The sequence below is a fragment of the Alosa sapidissima genome, chromosome 3, assembly GCF_018492685.1.
Source record: "Alosa sapidissima isolate fAloSap1 chromosome 3, fAloSap1.pri, whole genome shotgun sequence".
In the NCBI taxonomy this organism is placed as follows: domain Eukaryota; kingdom Metazoa; phylum Chordata; class Actinopteri; order Clupeiformes; family Clupeidae; genus Alosa; species Alosa sapidissima.
The window spans coordinates 454,819-471,779 of record NC_055959.1 but is presented as its reverse complement, the minus strand read 5'-3'; the positions used below and the strand labels follow the sequence as shown (position 1 = coordinate 471,779).

The 16,961-nt window shown below is 41.3% G+C and overlaps 3 long non-coding RNA genes across 3 annotated transcripts; 1 reads left to right on the top strand and 2 right to left on the bottom strand.

Annotated features, from left to right (window-relative positions):
- The first annotated feature begins 3,285 nt into the window (after nt 1–3,285).
- On the top strand, nt 3,286–11,479 carry LOC121705319. Its single transcript, XR_006030759.1, has 2 exons — nt 3,286–3,541; nt 10,894–11,479. It is a non-coding gene; the product is annotated as an uncharacterized LOC121705319 (long non-coding RNA).
- A 3,398-nt stretch (nt 11,480–14,877) lies between these two features.
- LOC121705320 lies at nt 14,878–15,450 on the bottom strand. Its single transcript, XR_006030760.1, has 2 exons — nt 15,159–15,450; nt 14,878–15,012 (listed from the first exon to the last, which is right to left on the bottom strand). It is a non-coding gene; the product is annotated as an uncharacterized LOC121705320 (long non-coding RNA).
- Nucleotides 15,451–15,505: 55 nt separating this feature from the next.
- LOC121705318 lies at nt 15,506–16,362 on the bottom strand. Its single transcript, XR_006030758.1, has 4 exons — nt 16,294–16,362; nt 16,073–16,215; nt 15,909–15,978; nt 15,506–15,828 (listed from the first exon to the last, which is right to left on the bottom strand). It is a non-coding gene; the product is annotated as an uncharacterized LOC121705318 (long non-coding RNA).
- Between the last annotated feature and the right edge of the window lie 599 nt (nt 16,363–16,961).

The window sequence follows — 16,961 nt, the reverse complement described above, 5'->3', positions numbered from 1 at the left end:
TGTTCCAAATAAGTCAAAAGACGACTTAGATCGTTTTTTCACTTATATGTTTGTTTGCTTTTCTTATTGGTTACACACATAACACATGTTTTACACACGCTAAAAATATTACATTCAATTGTCCACAGCACATTGTTAAAATATATGAAACCCCCTCCCATCAAATGGTCTCACCTAGAGCAATGCCCCTCTAAAACCTGCCTGCACCCTGCTAAAACGGTATGACAACATAGATTCAACGTTGATCTAATGATTGCCATTCAACCATTAAATCCAACCATAATACAATGTTGATTCAATGACATTTTTTCAACTTTTAATTCTTTCAGTGGTTGATCCACCATCAGTTTTCAACTATAACCATAAATCAACCATTTTGACCAAAACTCAACGTTGATATAACATCTTTTGCTATCTCGGCAGCATGGATTCTAAACTCTGTGGTGGATAGGATCTACAATTAGGTGTTAACAATACTACTAGGTCGAAGTACTCCCAAGTGCTATTGCGTCACACATTGTAGTTCTCCTGTTTATTCGCTTGGAAAATCGCCACGTTTCATGTTGCGTGGTCGTAGACATTTCTATCAACTACTCGTGCAACTGTATTTAAGTCGGGAAAACGTGGATGTTTTTGATTACTTCTACGGCTAGTTACGGCAAAGCCCGCTAGCATAGCAACATGCTAACACAGTCCAGCCGCACACCAGAGCGTTTGAGTGCACGTACCGACACGGGAGAGGTATGACTCAACTCGTGAAAGTTAAGGTAAGAACATATATTACTACTGACATTGGGTGGCGTGTTCCTTTAATGACGACAACGACATGATGGCAAGTTCATCCACGTTTGAAAAGACTAGATATATGGACACACTTTAGTTATAACTCAGCAGAAAGGAAAACTCAATGCACCATACTAACGGGAGATGGAGAGACGCCCTGTGGCTTCAAGTTAGGTGGGAAGAACACAACCAACCTCAAGAGACACTTGAGGGCGCACCACCCTGCTATTTATGACAAGGTAAGTTAAAACTCAAAACTGCAATTTTAAATGATGTGTCCTGATGCTAACTAACGTTAAGTCAATGTCACTGGGTATTTGCTTTGTCAACTGGGAAATTCTAGCCTGGATGTCCAGTCTTCTCGCAAAAAGACCTGTTCTATTCCATGTATGTAAGGAATGGCCACTTCATTCACGCATTACATGACGTGAAGCTGCGTGAAACTTTAGAAGGCTTAAGGCTACGTTTCTGTTATGTGGAGAGTAGCTACTTCCATTACAACAAATCAGAATTGCATTAGACTGACAGTGTAAATGCAGCCTAAATGCCTGTGTTGTTGCTGTAATGGTTATAGGCTGCAAGTTTATTTATATTTGGACAAGCAACTTGTGCTCGATTCATTTTCACTTACTTGTCTTTAACAGAAACAGCTTAATGGCAAGCCCTGAACATGCATTGCAATTACTAGTAAAACTTCAATTTGTTATTTCTAAGATTACACAGCAAATATTTAGAAGTTTTGTGTGTATGATTATTTGCTCTAAGGCCAGGTAGGCATATATAACTAGTATATAGCTAGTTGTATTGTGTAATCACATAATTTGAATCTTCAAAATCTATACTTGATATCTTATTATATTTTAATGATAATACTATTAGCAAAGTCATATCTTAAAGGGATTAGCCTACATTTAATTCATTTGAATTCATCTGTAAACCTTTAGGAGGTCTGTATAATTATTAGTAATTGTGTCTCTTGATTTTTCCTCACCTAGATCCCAGAGACGAATAGTCCTAAACAGCAAGCTGGTGCCAAAAATGTGAGGGACCAATCATCGATCCCAGCAGCGTTCATCTCAGTAACAAAATATAAAACTGACTCACTGGAACAAAGTGTTAAAGAAAAAGTGATTGCACAATGGATTGCACGCACCGGTCTACCTGTCCGCACTATTGAGGATGAAGATTTCGTCTTCATGATGGAGACCATAGACAAGAGAATGACCATTCTGAAGAAAACTAAAATAAACAACATGATCGACCAGCTTTATATTGATGAAAAACAAAAAATTAAAGAAAGACTCGCCACGGCACGCAGAACAACAATTGGTCTGGACATATGGACAAAGCACATATTGTTGAAGCTTGACCAGATCTCCCACCCACACACTGCAGAGTGTATGAAGACTTGTGTTGACCGATGCACTGAAGACTGGGGAATACCAAAACACAAAATTCTGATAGTCATAACTGATAATGGAAGCAACATGGTTGCAGCGTTCAAAAACGATGAACATGAGCCCAGCAGCTCTGAGGAGGAATCCGAGGAGAGTGACGAAGACTCTGAGGTTGTCGAGGAACAAAGGTAAATTCTATTCGTTTATAGATGTTAACCCTCTAGGCGCCACGGTCGACTTTAGTCGACAAGATGCGGTACTGAATAAAACGGCCGATTTAGTCAAATAGGGTGTCATATTTCGTTCGACCTCCACTCCACTAGATGGCAGACATGTCATACGTCATCCCGAGTCGAAAAAAGGGCACACTTTAAACAAAACTTTCTAGCTACAGCGCATTGAATCAGTGCGTGAAATACCGGAGCTAGTGTGTGTGTGAACCACTTTGTCAGAGCGATATTGTCAACGTCAGCGAGTATTTGCATTAGATTATCGTCTAATGGCATCAAAAAAGTTTACCCGAAATTAAGTGTTGGGTCTTCTATTCGCGGACCCTGATTCTGAAGGGGAATATCTGCCTTCAGAAAATGAAGGTGATTCGTTTAGTGAGGCTTCAGATGCGTCCCTGCCTTGCAATGATGCAGCTGGACAAAGTGAGAGTTTACTCCATAGTTTAGCTTACACCAAGCACAAACGTTGAATCGTTTGCCCAATGTCACTGGTGGGAATAATGTGTGGGATAAATTTTATATGTCTCTCATTGAATGTTTAGTATACCTTACATACATGTAGTGAAATCTAATTGTCATCTCCTTACTCTGACCCTTGTGTTTTTCTGAAACTCCAATGTTGGAATGTTTAGTTAAATTATCCCCTGTGTCACCGAACTGTGGGTAACCCTCAGGATGGGGGGTCGTAAACATTTCTTATCTCTGTTAAAATACCAGATGGTTAAGTGATCACTGGAGGGTGACAACTTGTGATTTTCCATGGGTGTGGGGTAAGGGTATAAGAGTTGGCTTCACCCACAGATGTGTGGGCTTGTTACTTTGACATTTCATGTGGGTAACATTCTCCCGGCGTCGTGAATAAAGCTGCACTCTCACACCAGTTGTCTTGGATTAATTTTGACCACATTAATGGCGACGAGGATGGGATTACCTATCTATGAGGCACAGTGAGGAGGACCAAAGGCGCAGGACCCCAACCATGTCGACTGGAGGGAGATCTCTTTGTGATCTTGGGAGAAGGCCGTCATCGGCAACAAACACTGCTTTGCGGCACCCAGCCTAGCCAGAGGGAATCCTCCTGTGTTTCGGATACGGTAACGACCGTATTCGGTGGTCACAGACAACGTGGTGGTGAGTCCCTGATTTTACACTTTGAGGTGGTAAAATAGGGAAGGAAGGCCTGTCCCTACCCGAGAGAGGGGTAGTGGTTGAGTGCACATTTCCTGCCAGGGATAGTGGTAGTGGCCTTGCTGCCTATGCGTAGGTAGCATTTGGTGCACATTTTCCTGCCAGTGATAGTGGTAGTGGCCTTACTGCCTATGCGTAGGTGGTAAATTGTGAGTGCACTGTTTTTGGTTATGCGCATTATATTTCCTGCCAGTGATAGTGGTAGTGGCCTTACTGCCTATGCGTAGGTAGTAAACTGAGTGCTCTGTTTTTTTTTTGGTTATGCGCATTGGTAAAATAGGCCTGAGAACATTGGGTATCTGATAAGACTGTCATCAAATTTTGTTGGGTTTTGCTCTGATTTTAGGCGTGAGGTAATTGGAAATAAAAATATCAAGGGGACACTGCGATGGGGAGCAGTAAGAGTAAAGCTATTAACTTTCCTAGAGGAGTATAGAATCCAGGGTGTTTGAGGGACATGTAGAGAAAGTATGAATCTAAATGTATAGATGGGAAATTAGCAAGTATGGAATAGGTGAACTGAAGGGCAACATCATTCATCTGGAGTGTTGAGCATATAAAAGCAAAATGAAAGTAGGTCTATGGTAGACAAGGTAAAAGAAAGTAGGGCTATGGTAGAGAAGATAAAAGAAAGTAGGTTAAAGAACAGTAGGAAAGATAGACCTGTGCAGAAGAGAGAGAGGCAAAGGCTATACGGAGGACATCATGGACTATGTTATGAGCCAGCTTGTTACTTGGAGTACAGCAGCTCTAAAGGAACTGATTAATGCACTGAAAACTATGAAAGGCTTGAAGGAAGAACATGGATGTGGCTGTGGGGCTAACCAGAGGAGAAGGACACTTAGCATGTCACTGTCACAAGGAAAATCAGAAACAGTACTGGGATCACCTATCACAGCAGCGCTCTCAAACTCCTGTCTGGTCTCAGCATGACAAAGCTGAAGAGGACAGAGAGGTCTGAACAGGAGACCCTGTGGTGACACTTCTGATTTACAACTTGAACTGTTTTCCTCAACTCACTCTGAATGCATCAGCACAGCCTACTCAGCCAACTCTCTTTCTGTTAATGGGGATATTTTTCTTTTTGAACGAGACAGGAGCAGATATTAGTATGAAAGAAAAGAAGGATAGTGTAAGTTTGTGACAATGAAAAGTGCATGGTACAGGAGTATTAGATCAGTTCATATTTGAGAGAGTTCCTTACCCATGGGTAGTTAAATGTAAAGAACATGTAGTAAAACAGCATTCCTCCTCAGCAGTGTTTGCTCCGAAAATGTACTGGACTGGGACTTAATGTGTAAATTATATCTTATAATTTCACTCAAACATAATGGGGTTGGTTTAAAGGGACCATTAGCAAACAGCTTAGTATAGTATTAACATCTCCAGTCTCAGTCCAGGAAGATAAGGAAACTCCAGAGTGCTTGCATTTTGTGATGAAATCTTTTCATGAGACCCCGGATCCGGAATACTTAGAAAATGGTACCAATTAGGACATACAGTTAAGACTGTCGAAAAAGCCGGCGTAATTACAAGTAAAGCTACTCTGCAGATGTAGTAGACCTGTCACCTGGTCTGACATATTTGTTTGCAAACTCAATATTATTATCCCCATGTTGATTTTTATTTAGTTGAGGTGTGGTAAATGCCAAAGATTGGACGCATGTCCAACACACCTTGGGTTATGTATTATCATCACAAAAGACATCATTTTTCCAAAAATGGTGTTTTTGTAAAAGTCACCACTGTGCAGAGACAGATCTTTGAACAGCTTTCCTTCTCTGCTGGAGGAGGTTGTGACTCAAGTTTGACTCAGAATGCAACGTGTTTCTCTGTAATTGATAGAAAAATGCATAAGTTATAATTCGAGCGGATCCATATTTTAGTTTTGATTTGCGTTTATTTTCAAAGGATAAGGTATTTTGCCACATTTGCCACAAAGATACACAGAGTCAGGGGCCGTTTCAAACAAAGCTCTGGTATCTTGCCTCTAAAAATTAATTCTGCTTATATCAAGCCTATTATCAACTATGTCGATAATGTTTTACTAAGAAGTCCGTCGAGTGAGGTGTGCCAAATTGACACTGTGGCAAAATTAACATTCCTGGCCAGTGTAAGACTGAAAGTCTCCAAACAAAAGTTGCAACTCTGTCAAGAGAGAGTGAAGTACTTGGGTCATATACTCATTCCTGGCTGTCGGGCCCTAGATGCATCTCGCATCTCAGCAATAACTGCTTGTTGTCCCAGACCCGAGACAAAGCAGCAAAAGTTTTGCTTCCTAGGAATGATTGGCTACTGCCGTGCTTGGATTCTAAATTAAACAGAGAGGCACAGCCTCTCCAAGCATGTGCAAATACATGTAAAAAACTTGACTGACAATGTGACTTGGACTGACAATTATGATAAGACCTTTACATATTTGAAATAGGCATTAGCCTCAGCTTCAGCTCTTGCCTACTATGACTTACTTGACTTGTTGACTATGATTTATTGGTGTGTGAAAAAGCAGGGTACATGTCAGGGGTGTTATGTCAACAGCATGGGGGTCAGCACAGACTAGTGGCTTATTTATCTAAGCAATTAGATGCAGTAGTGAGAGGAATGATGTGGCAGCAGCTGCAAGTCAAGTGTTAGCTGTGCTGACGTTGTGTTGTTACATTCACTAACTGTACATGTCCCACATGAAGTACACTCACTGCTTCTAAAAGAAAAAACTTAAAATCCTGTATCTATATATCAGCATGTGGTATTAACCATGTGGCTCTTGCATGATTGTGGTGAAGGTGTCTCTATGTACACTAAACCTAGCTCTGACATTTCTAACACCTTTGTCAAATCTTGTTCTTTGACACAGTTCTCTGTGAATATCTTGAGAACTGTAGGGCCTAGGATGACCAATTTTTCCGTATGTTTGCCTCCAGGGGTCATGTTAACCCATTCCATGTGCACACATGTGCATAAACAGATACACACGCACACACATACATTTACAGTAATCATACGTATGACACATACTCACACAGTAGACATATGTACGCATGCATGCACATGCACAAACACACATACGCAGGCAAACACACAAGCACGCACATACACACACACACACACACCCACACACATAAACATAAATTTGTACACGCACACATGCACACAATTCAAGAATTTTTCCCGTCATCTACTCCCTGAATTTTTGGTCATTGATACCCGGGACACCGAACCACCGGGGTACATGAAATTTGGTGGGTATGTAGCCCCACTAGACTTTTATGGAAAAATGTCATTTCGTCCCCGGGGACCACCACCACCCCCCCCCCCCCCGCTGGGCCCCCTGAACCGCAAAAAAAAACAGTTTTTCCTAAATAACTACCTGAACCGTGGCACTGAGGATGAAGAATCTTTTATGGTATGTTGGTCTCAAGGGCCCACATCAACCTGGCTCATAATCACTCATTTGTGATTTGCACCCCCACCCCCCGGTAAAAAATGAAAATGCAATATTATTCTGCTTTAATCGCCCCTATCTTCAGTTAAGATGTTCAGAAATGCACCAAATTGTATGTGTATGATTGACCTGGCATCCAGGTCATTCTCTAGGGGTATGCCAAGTTTCGTAGAATTTCATCCATGGGGGGGGGGTCTAAAAAAATTAGGTTATGTGTACATTTAGTGACTGTACACTCATTGGCCTGTAAATGGCGGTGCACACATATACACATGCACACACACAGGCACCCACATACTATCAGTATTAGAACGGCCGATACATAATTACAAATTCAGTAGGATTAAAAGAAAGCCAAAATAAATATTCATCATCATCATCATGGCTGCATTTTCAGTATTGGCGAGAAGTAGTCGTTTGTCCACTAGATGGCGCATCGTTGCAGTGAGACGTAATTTTGTTGGAAGTTAAAAGTGGGTTGGAAAAAACAATGGACACTTCCTACAAGGACTGTAATTTACCGCAGCGAACATCTAATAAGGATAGGACGATGTTCACATGAAGTGTAATTCCCATTTCTTCTTGAAGCCGAAATAAATCTGAGGATGTTTATCGGACATGCTTGGTTTTTACTGCAGGTACGTTAATCTTGTAATATCAATAAGGACCTAGGTAATGTTACCGTTAGCGTTGGTTGAGTGATGGAGGCATTTGATTGATTGCATTTGTAGAAAACTATAAATGCGGTTATACCAAGCAAATGTATAGCAGCACTGTTTGTGTCTTTCGACTGTCATTTATTGCACGTGCTACAAAATCATTCTGTGCAATGGAAGATTTACCAACGTTACACCGGTCTGATACAGTTTTGCCTATACATGCGTGAGACTGAGACGCCTGTTTATTTTGTTTTAAGTGCGTGCAGGGTGTGAGAGGGGAATCGATGTGCTTTGATTACAGCTTGGTAGTTGTAGTCTGTGAAATTAAAAAGCACGTGTGTGTGAAGTATCCAAACAATGACACCTTCATTTCATTATGGCTGCTTTAGCAAAACACCTTAAAGGAGAATTCCGGTGTGATATTGACCTAAAGTGTATTGAAACATGATACCGAGTGTGAACGTATGTCTCATAGCCCATCTCGACTTGTCCCCTGCACTCCAAAATCTGGCGCTAGTTAGCCGATGCTACCAACAACTTTTTCAGTAGTGGTGCTTCAGCATCGGGCTAGCCATGCAAATAAATCACTGTTTTACACCCATTTACGAGGCTCAATGTATCTCCACACTTCATTGGTAGACTTCCTAGGGCCCTGACATTTAAAACGAGACATTGAGAACTTTGAAAAAGCACTGGTAGTTTACTTACAAGACGATTTATACAGACAGTATCTTCACGAAGTTTAACGTTTGCAGCCATCTTGAATTTAGTCACGATAAGTCGAGCAACGAGTAAGAATGAACAGGTATGATAAGGGATCAGATTCCAAAAATAATTCAGTGGAAATGCATGGATTCCAGTTTCTTCCAGTAGCAGCAACTGGAATCCATGCATTTCCACTGAATTATTTTTGGAATCTGATCCCTTATCATAGCTGTTCATTCTTACTCGTTGCTCGACTTATCGTGACTAAATTCAAGATGGCTGCAAACGCTAAACTTCGTGAAGATACTGTCTGTATAAATCGTCTTGTAAGTAAACTACCAGTGCTTTTTCAAAGTTCTCAATGTCTCGTTTTAAATGTCAGGGCCCTAGGAAGTCTACCAATGAAGTGTGGAGATACATTGAGCCTCGTAAATGGGTGTAAAACAGTGATTTATTTGCATGGCTAGCCCGATGCCGAAGCACCACTATTGAAGAAGATGTTGGTAGCATCGGCTAACTAGCGCCAGATTTTGGAGTGCAGGGGACAAGCCGAGATGGGCTATGAGACATACGTTCACACTCGGTATCATGTTTCGATACACTTTAGGTCAATATCACACCGGAATTCTCCTTTAAGCTACTGTGTAGTGGGTCCCATTTAGAAGTGGCTACTTCATTCGCGCTTTCCTTGACTCATGGAGCTGCGTGAATGTTATTACAACTTTTCGCCACGATATGACCGTTTAAGTCCGCTTGATACTGTAAGGCGTAAGCCATTGGTTTCCAAAGGAGATTTTATTTGTGTCGCCAGCATAGCCTATTGACAATTTATGTTGTAAATAGGCCTACCTTATAATCTTACCTGTAGCTTAGGGAAGCTAACAGCTTTCTATTAGGATCTAGTTTGTTAGTTACCGTTTTGTCATAACTCCCTGATGCATTTTTGCATTTAGAATAGCCAGAGCGTGTATATCTCAATCGGAAAATTAAACAATATCGGGTGCCTATGGACTAGGTTGGGTGAACCCAGGCTGATCTGCCCGCTATTTATTTTTTGATTTCTTAAAAGATTGAGCTTGGTCTGATGAAAGCCAGACTAGCCATGGACCTCAGTTAAACAATGCAAGGGAACATGAATCAGCCTATATTTGCATGAACAATAACGGACAAAAGCTCTTCAACTTTGGCCCGTTAAAATGTGTATGAACAGTCTAACGACGCATTTCATCAAGGCCCATTTGGACATGTCAGTTATTTGCACCACTGGTTAGATGTAAAACAGCATTTCGTTTCAGACTAGGCTACTGTTACTTAATTTGTGCATTAACAATAACGTTTCAGACTACTGTTACTTAATTTGTGCATTGACAATAAAGTATTACATGAACTAAAGATGACACAAATCTTATGTAGAAGAAGAAACATTCACAAAAAATCCATCCATCCAAAAATGACCTTTGTTTTTGATAGCTGTTGAAAACGGCATGGAACTGACAGAGATGTTTTTGTTTATAAATACATAAAAAATAAATAAATAAATAACATTATGCTGATACCTTTTGCTTTTCCCAAATACAATGTAGCCTACAGGTGTAAGTGACCTTTCATCAATCCAGTTGCAATGGATGAACTGTGATGAACTGCCCTACTTGTGATTGTTTAGAGATTTTAAAGGTTTTATAACAATGCTACATCTTCTTTGGCTATTCTACAATCTATTCACCTTTTCAGCACCAGTAGGCTACTTTCTGTGCAGCCGCACACACACACTCAGGCATGCCAAACAAGCATACACAAAAGTTTCAAGAGTGGGGGATGGAGTAAAATATGGAGACAAATTGAAGTGTGATTTATTTTCGCGGAACGGATGTACAGGACTGAGCGGCGGTCATATTTTGTACCGCTATGCGGTACATCTAGTTGCTAAACTATCAGTGGCTTAGACCATGCAAATACTATGACATAGACAGAAGAGAAAATATATTTAACACTAGGATTCACTTCAGTAGCAGCCATGTATTGTGCAAGGTGCATTATGTGTCTAAAAATTGATGTTGCACCTACAATGAGAGTCAAGGAAGGACATCACCCACCATCTGAAGGCCCGTTTAAGCACATAATGATGGAGTTCATTAAATTCAACAAATGTAGAGGATATGAATATTGTTTGGTGATAGTTGACATGTTCTAAAAAAGTCAAGCATGCGAATGCCTTATCAGTAGCTAAGGCTTTAAAGAGAGATGGTGTGCCTAGATGGGGCACAACAGAATTGACTAAAATCATAGTGTCAACAGGGATGGATTGGGTGACAGCTCTTCCTTTGGTTCTACTCTACCTCAGAGGCCGTTCATCAAGATCTACAGGGTTTAGCCCTTTTGAGATTTTGACCGGACGTCCCTTGCCGGCTCCCACCTAACCTAAGAGATATACATAGGACAATGGTTACATGTGAGAACTGATTGCTGCTCTGTCTTCTGTTTCCCAACAGGTGGCCTCAGCCCTTCAAAAAAAAAAAACTTCCAGGACACACCCAGCCAAGCCAGGCTCCTGGAGACTCATCAAAGATTTGTAAAGGACACTGGAACCTCATCAAGTGTTCTTAGCGACACCTACAGCCATGAGGATTGCGGATAGAGACTCTTGGGTCCATTTGTCACACTGTAGAGTGGTGAAGAATCCGGAACAATACATGGATTGAACTGAGTATCATAACCAACACGTGGTTGCACGAGAGGATTGACAAACATTTTTTGAAATAGGCTGAAGAATACATATTTTGAAGAGGATTAATAAAATATCACTAGCATCTTATAAGAATATTCTTTCTCAGTTTAGCTAGATAAATGTTACAAGTTTGTTGTTTTGGTTTATTTTTATTTTTGACAGTAACCTGAGGAGGGACTAAACCACCCAAGTCAGCTCTGCTGTTGAAGACTAGGATTAGGTTTTATTTTGGGTTTGAATAACTGAGAAGACGAGATGTTGGTGATTGTTTTGCTTATTATTCATCTAAGGGTTATAACTTTCTCCCTTAAGGATGAAGTGTGTGGTAACAATAAAGTATGTGAGTTAGCCTTTTGTGTCAAAACAACATTAGCAGGAAATAATGACACATGTTGGGTATGCCAATCTTTTCAGGTGCGAGCGTTTCCCTATATGACTTCTCAGGACTTTGTATGTGCAGCAGTTCAACTACAGTATGTACAAGCCCTCAGTGTCTTTCAGCAGTGGCATGATCCCATGCCAAGGGGAACTTATGAAGATTCAGATAAATACTAGATATTAAGATAGAAGAACATGGTAATGACAGAAGTATAACAGAAGTCTGACCTTGTGTTGAATGCTCGGTGTAAATGATAATGACGCTTGTGATTTCTTTTGTTTATTATGTCATTTATATATATTACTGCATTAAGAATGTAGCTTTATAGCTCCACAGGGGGGAATATGTGGGATACATTTTATATGTCTCTCATTGAATGTTTAGTATACCTTACATACATGTAGTGAAATCTAATTGTCATCTCCTTACTCTGACCCTTGTGTTTTTCTGAAACTCCAATGTTGGAATGTTTAGTTAAATTAACCCCTGTGTCACCGAACTGTGGGTAACCCTCAGGATGGGGGGTCGTAAACATTTCTTATCTCTGTTAAAATACCAGATGGTTAAGTGATCACTGGAGGGTGACAACTTGTGATTTTCCATGGGTGTGGGGTAAGGGTATAAGAGTTGGCTTCACCCACAGATGTGTGGGCTTGTTACTTTGACTTTAAATTTCATCAGTGGTGGAGGAAGTACTGAATCTCAGTACTTAAGTAAAAGTACAAATACACAGAGAAATATTTACTTTAGTAAAAGTAAAAGTACCACAATGACAACCCTACTTTAGTAAAAGTAAAAAGTACCTGCTTTTAAATGTACTTTAAGTATTAAAAGTAAAAGTATTTGCATAATGATTTATTCTCTTAATATCTATATTCTAAAAGAAAAAATAGTATGGGCTGTGGCATTTTAATTAAGCTAGTTTTAGGTTAGGCTATATTCGAATAGATAGTTTTAAGCTAATGCAATTGTGCCATCTGTGGCAGTTTACATTCTGACCTACAATTCTAGAGACTAATTCTGGTTATCTACTAGGGTGATCTGCTGAGTATATCATTCAGCAAAACACGAGAGCCTGAAGTTTAACGGGGTAGACCAGGGAAACGTCGGGTGGATCGTAATGCCAATTCTGCTGATTGAACAGAAAAGTTGCTGAGAAAGGTGTCTTTATGATTAGGTTCAGTTTCACTTGCGCAGACGCACATAGACATTGAATGAGCGCTCACATTTCTACCCCCCCAATTGTAGGCTATGCCTCTTTATTTGATCACACACAATTAAGAAATATTTTCTAATCTGGAAAATGCTACGTTTTTTTTCCGGCCAGCGGTTCTATAATAGTCTACCATTTATTTGTGCCGCAAATGATCAGACGTGTGACAGAAGCATGGGCATAGCCTGTAACTTCGCTGATCCGCGGATAGCAATCTCATCGGAGAGGAGGCCCTAACGCTGCAGATAACAGACACAGACAGAGAAAGGCACAGAACACAGTTGCATGTCCAGTGTATGTCTGGTGAACATAGCCTACCGAATGCAGATGGCTACAAGCTCACGCTTTGCCTGGTCTAGACTAGAAGCTTATGTTTCAAAGATTTAGAAGCTGGGCACGTAGCGCTCCAGAACCTGTGGTAGCAACCCCGCCCCCTGGTAAAACAAACGTGTTTGTCAGAGAGAAAAAAAATCTGATCATAAAATGTATCGTAAAAAGGAACGATGGTGTTGTAAAAATGTAGCGGAGTAAAAGTACAGATAATTGCTGTAAAATGTAACGAAGTAAAAGTCAAAAGTATGCACTATAAATTCTACTTAAGTAAAGTACAAATACGTGGAATATTTACTTAAGTACAGTAACGAAGTATTTGTACTTCGTTACATTCCACCACTGCATTTCATGTGGGTAACATTCTCCCAGCGTCGTGAATAAAGCTGCAGTCTCACACCAGTTGTCTTGGATTCATTTTGACCACAAATGTTTCACGGGTTCGGAGTGTTCATTGGGAACTTAGCAGGGTGTTAGTGGTGTGGCGAACGAGGTTGGAGGTAGCCTAATGTCCATAGCGCTAGCTTCTGTCTTCTGAATGTGTGCCTCTCCGCAATCGCGGCGACAGTAACGTGGTGGAGCCTTTGTCTAATGCCACTGGGTATGTTAGACGAGGTCGAAGTGCTCATAGGACAGTTAGGGGGGAACGTAGAGGCAGTGTGGGGAGTCGCAATGAGAATGACAGTAGGCCTAGTCCGAGCTGCGCAAATTCTCTCCACTCGACGCGAGCGCGAGGCAGATCTGGCCATGCTGCTTGCAACAGGAGCAGAGGTGGTGACACGGGGCAGGAGAGCCATTAGGCCATGCATAGTCTATCACAAGATGATTGGAATGCCGGCCCTGTATGCATAGGATATGGATATGGATAGTCATTATCTCTACAGCAAAAGGCCTGCTACATAAAACAAAATATTTTTCATTTATTAGTAATGATTTACACTGTTGATTATCTATTTCCCTGACCATTTAGGACATATATGTCTTCTTTTTTGTGTGTTCATGTCCTTGTGATTTGTGTGTCTTTGTCAAAAAACATCAACAAAAACAACAAAAAGAAAACAAATACTAACATTGTCTCTTGTCTTGTCTCGTCACCTCACTCCTGATCTGTGCCTTGCCGTGGCAAGTGAGCTTTTGAACTAAACAGGTCTTGTCTACTTGTGTTTGTGTGTCATCTGAATAATATATATGTGCCCCATACATGGAATCAGAGTGCCTACTGTATGTAGTAAATGGAAAATCTCTACAGCAAAAGGCGCCTACCGCTACATGCATTTGGTTTGTTTCTGCCATTTATTAGTAATGATTTACATAGTTTGTTTACTACTTAGTATTTACCTGAGCATTCAGTATTGTGCAATATAGCATACAGAAGGTGAAGGACATTTTGGGGGGAAAGAAGTGGTGCATTTTATCATTCAAACATGCGACTTTTCATGAAAATTCTATAATCCAAGATGGCCGCCACCATATGACGTCATAATATGCAAATTAGATATAAACATTTAATCCCTACATAAACTTTGGGTCATCCTTAATATTTCTCTAATTTACAGAAAGTCTCTTATCACTTTTAAGATATAGCCTTTTGAAATGAAGATGTTAAAATCGAACGTTTCGAAAAAAAACCTCTGGCGCCTAAAGGGTTAACATTTTCAGTAGCAGGCTAGATTATGTCTGTCATTGAGCTATGTGTGGCAGATTCAAAAAGGAAATTGTAGCTGACTACGCCACCTAGGGTATGGTTACCCCTAGGACACTTACCAATTCACCGACTCAAGTAATTTGGCAACACAGGTTCGATACACATAGGGCAGAGACGTGAATGATGCAATACATATGTTTATTTAGTAGCAAACGGACAAATGCATAATTAATTCAATAAAACACAGCAGCCACAGCAATGACAAGCTCTCCCGTTAAAGTGGAAGGGAGGCCGGGGGTATGGCGAGGATGTGGCCCTAAAAGATGGAGATGTCCAATTAACTATTTAATTAATCTCTATTACTACTGTAGACAGGACTGACGGCTGATCACTGGCAGGAGGCAGAAAAAGAGAGAGAGAGAAAATATCTTGCACACACTCTCACACACACACACAACTCACACTGCAACCAGGTGACGACACTGCAACATCAGACACACCATGTGGAAGTAGGGAGGCTAGTGAGGAAGACCACCACCCGGAGACTGCGAACCACCAGTATAGGCCAGCTATTCCTGTCGAGGAGGGAGAGAGAGATATCAGCTACATGCATGTAAGGGTGGAATTGCCACCCAATAGATAAGGAATTATTAGTTAGCTCTGATATGAAGGTACTTAGCTTGTGGCACAATGCTAGGAGTGGCCCAGAGCCCTGCTATAGGGACCACATCGGTTAAGACCCCAGGCGTCCTCCACCACTACAGGGTAGCAGAAGTTACTGTAGGCACATAGGACCATATGCACACACAACCACACACACACACACACACACACAAAATATGGAGTAATACAAAAGAAAAGAAAGCGACACACAGATGATACAAAACTCACCAGCAGTACATAACAATCATTGTAACAAAGCAAGCTGTAGATAAGCAGCAAGCGTGAGGTAAACAACCAAGCCCCAGCAACCAAAGCTAGCAGCCCACGCTAGGATGACCAGAGTATGGAGAGGTTGATTAAACAAGTCACAAAAACAAGACAAAATGGACAAGACAAAACAGCAGCCCCTTGTGAGAGCGGACACTCGCCTGGTGGCCAATCTCGTCTTTGCCGGTGAAACATGCAGTCTCTATAAATGTAAACGTTACAGTTACTCTATGTAAATTACTATTGAATACATCAAATATGGCAGTGCTTGCGTATACGTACCGGCTCACAAAGTGCAGCTATCTTAGCAGTAGAGTAAGCCAAAGGATGGACCAGAGGTCATAACCACCACCTAAATACAGACAACCCGGTAGGTAAACAACTATGCGTTAACTAGCCATAGTGCTATATCGCACCACAATACCGAGCATTAGTAATGAGCTTACCTTTGACCCACACAGGACCCACGCTTGCCCTGTAGTAGTAGAACCCACGAAGACAAGGGAAAGAGACACTAGCTCCACTGCACTGGAGTAGAACCTTAGCTCAACCGTAAGCTACTCGCACCAAGCCGCAATGAGCCACACCACTGTAAGGCAAGGCATAAACTAAGGCTACAGCAATAGTTTAAACTCCATTAAAACAAGCAAAAGATCGAATCGCTCACCTTGCTTGGAATATGTTCACCGCTCAAGAGAACAAGCTAGCCCGACCAGCTTGCGTGCCACGCCACAACAGAGACCAAGTCCCCGGAAGAAGAAAGGTAGACGCGTAACCCCAGGAACTGCCACCGTCAATATATACGTGCACCTAATTGTAACCTGCCCATTCATCACGTCTAGACTTCGGAACACGTAACACTCAGTAGAGGCACAGCCTGCTACATTCGCATATTGTCTTTTAGCATTAAAGATGTGTTATACATTGTTTATTGTATTGTGTTGCTTATGGCAATTGCATTTCCTCTAGAGGATTAATAAAGTATCTGTCCTTTTCTCTGTGTTTGTTTTATCTATCTAGGTATGGAGCCATAGAGAGGACCCCCTGTGTTGTACATACACTGCAACTCGTGGTGAACATGATCCAGAAAGAAGTAAGTGTCAATCGACTCCTTGACGAAGCTCGAGTACTCGTCAGGCTCTTCTGCAAGTCGTCTGTGGCAATTGAGCGACTGCTGCAGCTGTGTGGACTCGCTCTGGTCAAAGACTGCTCCACTAGATCGTCCAGCACATACCTGATGATATCACACCTTGTCCAAGTGAAGGACTCACTTCTTCAGGTAGCTGATGGGATGGGCTGGGACTATCTACTACCGAGTGAGTGGCAGAGGCTGAC